Source organism: Otolemur garnettii, unplaced genomic scaffold (genome assembly GCF_000181295.1).
Source record: "Otolemur garnettii isolate 467f Iridium unplaced genomic scaffold, OtoGar3 scaffold00042, whole genome shotgun sequence".
NCBI lineage: Eukaryota > Metazoa > Chordata > Mammalia > Primates > Galagidae > Otolemur > Otolemur garnettii.
Window position 1 is genome coordinate 49,579 of NW_003852437.1, and position 9,926 is coordinate 59,504.

At 42.4% G+C, this 9,926-nt stretch overlaps 1 pseudogene; it reads right to left on the reverse strand.

Annotated features, from left to right (window-relative positions):
• Nucleotides 1-5,980: 5,980 nt before the first annotated feature.
• Nucleotides 5,981-6,604, reverse strand: LOC100951453 (annotated as a pseudogene).
• Nucleotides 6,605-9,926: the final 3,322 nt, after the last annotated feature.

Here is a 9,926-nt window from a genome sequence, read left to right on the forward strand (position 1 = left end):
TAACCCAAGGACATGATAGCGTTCTTCCATGATGTTGCCAAAAGAGACTTCAGAACATAAGGGTGCATACGATTAGGATACATTATTTGCGTTTATTAAGTGAAGTCCCAAGTTGCAGTTAATTCCTTCACCCAAGCGGTGTGCCGTACATCCCTACGCTGTATCCCATAAGAAAAATTATATTCAAAATCATTTCCTTTAGTAATTTACGATTAAATTGTACTAAAGTTTAAATAAAGATTTTGATGTTCCCCAAGTCCTAGTGACTTTGGAATTCTGTCTTATACCCACTAGAGAATTAAGGAATTTCATTATTCTCCAGGTTACTGTATACTAATCCTAGTAACCCTGCTAGATTTCTTGTGGAAAAAGAATGTAAATTATCAGCACTCTGCCTCTCGGTCTCACACCTCGTCCTGATACCCTGGATGCAAACACAGTCTGTGCTTAGGAACGTGACATTCTCTGCATTTTGTCCCCACACAGATCCCCCCTCAGCAGTGACTCCTCTGGTCACTCCTCAGCCCTGACTGCACCTGCTTCCATTAGAAGCAAGTCCTCACAACTTCCCTTTAAAAACTCTTTTATTTCCCCAGGCACATATGATCAATGCTCAGAATATAAAAGTAACTCCTGCAAATAAATAAAAATCCATCGAATTCTCCGAAGATATGGGCAGATGCCATGGAGAGTTCACAGGTGGCGAAGAAGCCTGTGAAATATTTGCCTCAACACATCCCAAAGAATCCACAGAACACAGAAAGGACAGTGGTGATCCCTTACACACCCTCATTCTGACACATTTTCCAATGTGTCTAACCAAATGGTGGACAATAAATGGAATCTCAGGGTTTTGGTAGGAGGATATCTTGAATCAAACCTGACATGTAATCTGACAATAATCAACCCAGGAAATAATATGCTTGTCCCACTGTGCAACAGTCCCAGGCTTAGTTCTGGCTTTCAAACATACTCCAAAACCCAGAGAGACATCTGTTTGTTTATTGTGGTGCCTTATGTCATAGTAAAAAGTCACCAATAAAATATGCAACTAAGGAACAATATACATTTCACTGTTGGAGGAAGATTTCTGTGTCTATGTCTACTCAGAAAGTCTGAACTACCAAAAATGAAACACCTAAAAGGATGGATAAAAAATGTTAAATTTCCAAATATTTTAATGCAGACTTCTGATTGACACACAATAACCATGCCTACATAAATCCATATTTTTCTACTTATTTTCAAAAATAAACAAATGGGGCAAGTAGAACACCAAACCTGTATCTCCAGCACAATGAGGGGACAGGAAACACCCAAACCCATTGCATGCTGGGCTGGGAAAGATGGTACTGGGACAGTCAGTGAGACCTGAGCAGACTCTGAGCACGAGGTGGTGGTGACAGTAGTGTTTCTGGATGGGAAATCTACTACGATGACTGAACTGTAGTTGTGAGCAGGGTGTCCTGGGGTAAAGAGACACAGTAAAGCACAGGGCACGGGGCAACAACGGAAAAGGGGAAAGGGCAACCCGGAAACCCAACGGCAAAGGCCTCAAGAAGGGAACCTCCCCGCCCCGCAACCGCAACCGCCCCGGGAAGTTCCGCCTGGTCCCAAAACAAGTAAAACAAAAAAATGAAAGAAAAACTAAATTTCAAAAAAGGAAGGAAAAAAGCAAAAAACGCAAAGAAAAACGGCCCGAACCCGCCGCCCCCGCAAAACCCGGGCCCCCCCCGGGGTTCCCCCCCAACCCGGTCCCCGCCCCCAACAACCTCCCCCAACCCCTCCTCAACCGCAAGCAACCCAAGCCCCTTGCCGGGGAAAATCAACCCAAAAAATCCGAACCCAACTGGAAGCCGGAACCGGCAAGGGAAAAAAGCAAAACAAAAGGCCCAACAACCCCTGGGAAGCCAAAACAAACAACCTAACCGCCAAAAAAAAAAAAAAAAAAAAAAAAAAAAGAAGGGGGGGGGGGGGGGGGGGGGGGGAAAAAAAAAAAAAAAAGAAAAAACAAGGGAATTAAAAAAAAAAACGGCCCAAAAAAATAAGAAGCCGGCAAAGCCAAAACCCCCGGGGGTGGCCGGGAAGGGGGAAGCCCAAGAAAAGGAAAAAGAAAAGGGCAAAGGGAAAAAAAAGCCTCCGGAAAAATCCTTCCTGGTCAAAAAACCCCGGCCTTTAACCCCTTTCCGGAAAGCAAACGAATAAAACAAGCCCAACAAAAATTGGGAAACAAATTAAAATAACCAAAAGTCAACAAATTAAAAAATCAACCCCAAGGGCAAAAGAAAACAAAACCCCCCCCCTTGCCGAAGAAAAGAACCCAAAACCGGAAAAACCCAAGAACCAAACTCAAAAACCCTAAAAAGGAACAAAGAAAAAAACAAGAACCCAAGAAAAAAAAACAAAAACTAAAAAGCAAGAACCTTTAAAAAACGCAAAAAGTAGTCAAGCTGAAAAAACAGTCAAGGACTCTATTCCTTTTACCATAGTGCCAAAGAAAATGAAATATCTGGGAATTTACCTAACAAAGGACGTGAAAGATCTCTGGAAAGAGAACTATGAAACTCTGAGAAAAGAAATAGCTGAAAATGTTAACAAATGGAAAAACATACCATGCTCATGCCTGGAAACAATCAACATTGTTAAAATGTCCATACTACCCAAAGCAATCTACAGATTTAATGCAATCACTACTAAAGCACCATTGTCATACTTTAAAGAACTTGAAAAAATAGTACTTCATTTTATATGGAATCAAAGAAAACCTCAAATAGCAAATACGTTACTCAGAAATAAGAACAAATCAGGAGGTATCACTACCAGACTTCGGGCTTTACTATAAATCTATAGTGATCAAAACAGCTTGGTACTGGCACAAAAACAGAGCAGTAGATTTATGGAACAGAATAGAGAACCAAGAGATGAACCCAACTCCTTATCATCATTTGATCTTCAACAAGCCTATCAAAAATATTCAGTGGGGGAAAGACTCCCTATTTAACAAATGGTGCTGGGTGAACTGGCTGGAGACCTGTAGAAGACAAACTGGACCCCCACTTTTTATCATTAACAAAAATTGATTCTCACTGGATAAAAGATTTAAACTTAAGACATGAAACTATAAAAATACTAGAATAGAGTGCAGGGAAAACACTTGAAGAAATTAGCCTGGGAGAATATTTTATGAGGAGGACCCCCCCCCCCAGGCAGTTGAAGCAATACCAAAAATCCATTACTGGGATGTGATCAAACTAAAAAGCTTTTACACAGCCAAGAGCACAGTAAGTAAAGCAAACAGACAACCTTCAGAATGGAAGAAGATTTTTGCAGGTTATGCTTCTGACAAAGGTCTGATAACTAGAATCTATAGAGAACTCAAACTAATCACTATGAAAAGAATAAATAGCCCCATTACTACGTGGGCAAGAGATTTGAACAGAAACTTCTCTCATGAAGACAGGCTACAAACATGCTCAGCATCCTTAAATGCTCATCATCCTCTCCAGTAAGGTTAGCCCACATCGCAAAATCCCAAAACTACAGATGTTGGTGTTAATGCAGAGAGACAGGAACACTTCTACACTGCTGGTGAGAATGCAAGCTAATACAACCTTTTTGGAAAGAAGTTTGGAGAACACTCAAGGAACTAAAAGTAGACCTACCGTTCAATCCTGCAATTCCTCTACTAGGTCTATACCCAGATGATCAAAAATTATTTTACAACAAAGACATTTGCACCAGAATGTTTATTGCAGCCCAATTCATAATAGCTAAGACATGGAAACAGCCCAAGTGCCCATCGACCCATGAATGGATTAACAAATTGTGGTACGTGTGCACCATGGAATACTATGCAGCCATAAAAAAGACAGAGACTTTGCATCTTTTATGTTTACCTGGATGGAGCTGGAACATATTCTTCTTAGTAAAGTGTCTCAAGAATTAAAAAAAAGGTATCCAATGTACTCAATACTACTATGAAATCAATATATAATGACCTACAAAACTAATACGAATGGCAAAACATAACTATAGTCCAGAAAGTAGAAGGGAAGAGGAGAGAGAGGAGGGGATGGGGGTATGGGAGGAGGAAGGGTTTTGGGGGGACCTCACCTAATGTGCATGATGTAATGGTACATTTCAAAACTATTAAGAAATGAGTATAATTGTGATGGATGTGTTACTTAGTTCAATGCAAATATTTCACATTGTATATCAAAGCAATACCCTGAACCCCATAAATCATCACTGTACAAAGTTATGATTTCATAATAAGTAATCAATAAAAAATAAAAAACAATTAAAAAATACATATTCATCTCCAAAGCGCTTTCTAAGTTGATTCATCGCCACATCACACTTCCCCAGGCTAAAATGATCACTCCCTCCATGTGCCCAGAGTCCACTGTAAGAGTATTTAACTGTTGGAGAGTAGACTATATACAAAGGCTGCCTGGAGAGTATCCAGCTATTGTTAATATAATAAATGTCTCCATTTTTCATATTATATGACTGTTTAATTTCCAGACTGCCCTTGTATTTGTATGCTTACCAATTAATGAAACTTTAGAAATATAATGTATACCTTTATCCCTTTTAAATATATATTCTAGGCTCAGGGCCTGTAGCTCAGTGCTTAGGGTGCCAGCCACATACACCAAGGCTGGCGGGTTCGAACCTGGCCCGAGACTACAAAACAATGATGACAACTCCAACAACAATAACAAAAAAGCCGGTTTTCATGGAGGGCGCCTGTAGTACCCCAGTTACTTGAGAGGCTGAGAAAAGAGAATCGCTTAAGCCCAAGAGTTGGAGGTTGCTATGAGCTGTGACACCACAGCACTCTACTAAGGGCAACATAGTGAGACTCTGTCTAAAAAAATAAATAAGTAAATAAATAAATATTCTAATACAGAGATGATACTCATTATGTGTCAAGTTGAGTGGCCATGGATATGAGGAGCTCAGGAAGGGTCTTCTTGTCGAGGGGGCTCCCTTTATGGTCCCTAGTCAGATCCACCTGGCTCTGTGGCTGCAGCCTCACCCTCAAAATTCCAAAATTTCACTAATTGGTAAGCATACAAATACAAGGTCAGCTCATCAGTGTGTCACTCCACTTGTCCACAGCTGGAGAGTTCTCATTATACTCTTGTCTCAGTCACTATGGAGACGTATGGGACAGTGGACAGACAAATGAGGGGGAGGGAGGGCTCAGTGGCCCCCGCAGCTGTGGAGGTCGTAGCCTGTGTGAGGACGGGCAAAACCCTGAGGCCCTCTCTGCCCCCATCCACGGAGCCCTTTCCCCATTCAGCGAGGAGACAAGACTAAGGTCTCCTCCTCCAAAGTCTGCTTGGGGTTGGGGGGCATAGCACCCAATGATGACAGATCCCACTGTCCTGAGCCTGTGGGAAAGAGGAGCAGGCTGGGACTCAGCACAGGGCCTGTCTCTGCTTGAGGACAGAGACATGGATGGCCAGCATTAGGTAATTGAAATCTTAATTTTTTTTTGGAAGATTTTTTTTCCTCATAATTTTCATGTTACCATTTTATTGGCTGGTACCAAAATTTTTTTGGAAGTTTTATATCTTTATTCAGAACATGATTTAACCACAGAATAAAGCTCTTGTAGCATTATAAAACCCAAAGTTCTGAAATGGTTTTGTGCTTGGCAATTATGTTTGTACATCTCTTATATCCTAAAGTGATTCTTCTATCTCTAGTTTCTCAGGCCTTCGGGTATTTTGCATGATGTCTGTTGTGATCAGCGATAAAGGTTGCAATGAAGTAGTAGCTGTGATCATAATCCTCTTGTAATCTAAAAACAACAGGGATTTTCTTTTCTGTGCAGGCAGCTATGAAGTTACCAGGGAGTAACTGTCCATCTGGAAGAAACTGGTCATCTTTTCCTTCATCAATTACTATGTCCAGCTGAGAACCTTGATAGGACTGCACAGGAAGAGTAGCACCATAAGCCTTCCATTTACTTTGATCTGGTCCCAAATATCCACCAAAGCCTTTTTTGCCTCAAGGACAAAGGACTGGGTGGCAAATTAGAGCAAACGCTGACACAGATTTGTATTTTCCAGGATTTTTCAAAGCACAAATCAGAGCTCCATGGCCTCCCTTGGAGTGGCCATAAATTGACATCCTTTGGGGGTCCACGGGAAAACTGGCCCTTATGAGTTAGGGAAGCTCCTCTGTTATGTAACAGTACATTCTATAGTTAGTTTTCCAAGGGTCTTTTAGTGGTGTCCATGTAAAACCCAGCCCCGGTACCAACGTCCTAGCTGTCATCTTCTTCTTTAATATTGCAGCTGTGAGGGCTGGCATGTGGAGCAACAACGACACAGCTGTGCTCTGAGGCAACTTGCTGATATCCAGATTTTGGTATAAAATTCTGCTCTGTGCACGTTAAACCAGACAGCCAATATAGTGCAGGGCACGTGCCAGTTTCTGCCTTTGGTGGTAAGTAGACAGCAAATTTCACTTTGCAGTTCAGTTCAACACTGTCACATTCAAAATCTTTCTGCAATCCCCCAAAGCACTTGTTGGTCACAGCAGCATAACTGGAAGTAGCCTGATATCTGCATTTTAACTGCAGCATTGGCTTCTCGTGCTATCAACAAGCTCAGGTCCAGTTCCCTGGAGACACAGTCTAACAAGGAGGCTTGAAGGCAGGAGGCTTTTTTAATGGCAGGGAACCTGGGCAAACTGAGGACAGTACAAACAGGCAAAGAGGCCAAGCTGAGATGGCATCATAGCAGGAGCCAGGCTGCTCCAATAGCTCGATGATGCATATGGTGCATCATTATTATGGAATATCCAGAAATTCACATATTATGCAGAAACTATAGACTATCTTTTTGAAATATTCTTAAGTACTACTTAATGCAATATTTAGTGAAAAATAAGCCTGAATATATGATAGACATTGACTTTTCACAAATGTTAATGAGAAATGAATCATACACCTAAAGGTAAAATGCAAAGCTATCAATCCTCTAGAAGATAACACGGAGAAAATCTCAAAGATCTCAGGTGCGGCAAGCAGAAGGTTTAGACAAAACAAGGAAAAATTAATCCCTGAACAGAAGGGCTAAGTTAGATTTCGTTAAAATTAAACACTTATGCTCTGCAAATTTTTAATTCTCCGGAACCTAGAAGAAGAAACAACAAGCCACAGGTGAAGAGAAAAGATTTGCAAAACACGCATCTGGTAAAGGTCATGCAGCCAGAATATGTAAAGATTCTTGAAATTCAAATAAGAAAACATGTTAAGTGGACAAAGCATGTGCTGAGCCATCTCAAGAGGGAAGATACATAGACAACAAATATGCAGAGAGACAGTGCTGAACATCACACGTTATGTAGAAATTACAAACTAAAACAGCCGGAAGTTACCAGCAAGTGCAGACAAATGTGGAGTGACAGGAACTCTCAGTCATTGCTAGAAGGAACACAAAAATAGCGCAACCACTTTGAAAGACATTGTAGGGTTTCTTACAAACTAAACGATCTGATTTAGGAATCACACGCAGGTATTGACCAACATGAGTTGAAACTGTAAGTCCTGAAAACAACCAGCACGCTAGTGTTTATAGCAGTCTCATTCATAATTCCATCAACAGAAACCAAGATACCCATCAAAAGGTGAATTTCTAAACAGGTCTGCTCCATGCTTACAGTAGAAATGAAGTCAGTGGTAGAAAGAAATGGACGTTGAAGCCAGGGAAAAGTATGGAAGAACTTCACAGTGAATTGCAGAGTGAAAGAAGCCAGTGTGAACGTCTGCATACTCTCTGTTCCAAGTGTGTGCACTTCTGTAGGATGGAAAGCCGCACAGTAAACAGTTCAGTAGTGGCCAAGGGTGGCCAAAAGGGTGGGGAGGGAGGGCAAACAGGAGGAGCACGGGGGCTTTTCAGGGGAGTGAAACTATTCTGCGTGACATTTTGATGGTGGATACGTGACATTAGATGTTGCACAAAACCCACAGAATGCACACCTGGAGTGAGTCCTAATGGAAGCTATGGCCTTGAATTAATAATAATATCTCAATAGTGGTTCATCAGATGTGACGCAGGTATCAAATTAAAGATATTAATAATGGGGTCAATAGATTCGGGGAGGTGAAGACCCTGCACCATGAACTCAGTATTCTATAAACCTATCAGCGCTTTAAAAGATAAACTCTAGTCTCTTAAAATAATTTAAAAGCATTTGATTATAATTATATACAAATTAAATGTGAGTGTATAAAAAATGCTAAAATTGGCTTGGCGCCTGTGGCTCAAGTGGCTAAGGCACCAGCCACATACACCTAAGGTGTCGGGTTTGAATCCCCAGCCCGGCCCGCCAAACAACAATAATGGCTGCAACCAAAAAACAGCCGGGCGTTGTGGCGGGTGCCTGTGGTCCCAGCTACTTGGGAGGCTGAGGCAGGAGACTCGCTTGAGCCCAGGAGTTGGAGATTGCTGTGAGCAGTGAAGCCATGGCACTCTACCCAGGGGGACAGCTTGAGGCTCTGTCCCCCCCCCAAAAAAATGCTAAAATTAAACGTTGAATAATGGAATTATGGATAATTTCCACTTTGTTCCTTACATCCTTCTTTAACCCACCTTCAAGGGCACATTTTTTTCACTTACCCTCAGGAATGCATTGCTTTGGGGGTTCCCTTCAGCACCCATCAGCCCTTCTCCACTGTCCATCTCAGCCCTTCCTGTGTCAGGTGACTGAGGCTTCCTTGGCCACTGGATCCAGGAGCTGAACAGCTAAACTCAGTCTTAGGGGAGAGGAGGAAGCTGAGCAGGTCCTAGATGCCAGTCCCAGGATTCCAGAGGAATGTGCCACAGGAGCCTAACAACCATAGACAGCTGCATCTCTCTCTGGGGTCAGCCAGAACCAAGCAGATTCTGTGCCCTTCACAATCAAGTCTGCTGTACTCACTCTTCCCCACTACCATGTGAAAATTCATATTCTTCCTCTTAACATCAACTTCTTGTTCACATACTATACCCTGATTTATTGTGACCAGAAAACACTGAACTCACCATGTCCTAAGTTACAGTCTACAGTGTAGTGAACTAAGGGGAAAGAAAGAAGCTCTTGCTCCAGTCAACCCCTTCCATTCCCTCACTCACATAGGAAGTAAGTCCTGAACAACTGTTGTGGGCTGGGCTGGGGATGTTTCACTGAGGTGAGCAGACAAAAGTCCTGCTCTGGGGAAACACATAAACATAATGACCAGGTAAGTTATACAGAATGCAGAAAAGTGATCAGGATTCCTTGGGCAGGGGAACCAGGAAATGGGGGTAAGAGTGTGAGGAAGTCTTGCTTTCAGAAGCATAGTGCTGAGAGTGACATCCAAGTCTGGGCTTGATGGAGGTGACCATTCCAGGCAGGAGGCACAGCCTGTGTACAGGGCCTGGGCCTAGAGTATCTGTGAGAATATCCAGGAGGCTCCAGTGGCTGAGCAACAGGAATGTTCCTGGAGAGGAGGCCACAGAGGAGACAAGAGGAAAACTATCCTCCCCCCTCCATCCCAGCTAAGCCTCTCAGCAGGCTGGGCCATCAGAGGGTGTGACCAGAGAACACTGTGCCACAGATTCCATTTTAAAAGGGCCCCCCTGGGTGTTAGGCATTTTGAAAAGGTATAATTAGAATGCCTGAAAATTTGCTATTCATAAAAGCCATGAAAACATGTGCAACATTGTCCACAATTAGCTTTGTCAGAACTCCAAAAATTAAACAAACCTATTATCAACCTGGGGACCACTTATGGAAATATGGAAACAACAATAACAAAGTGTGACTCTCAGTAAGGATAGTGAGCTGTGTGGCATGTTAACTTGTCCCACTCCCATCCCCAACTCAGGGGAGCATGGAAAACAAGCAACCTTGCAATGGGGACAGGTAGGAAAACCACCAGC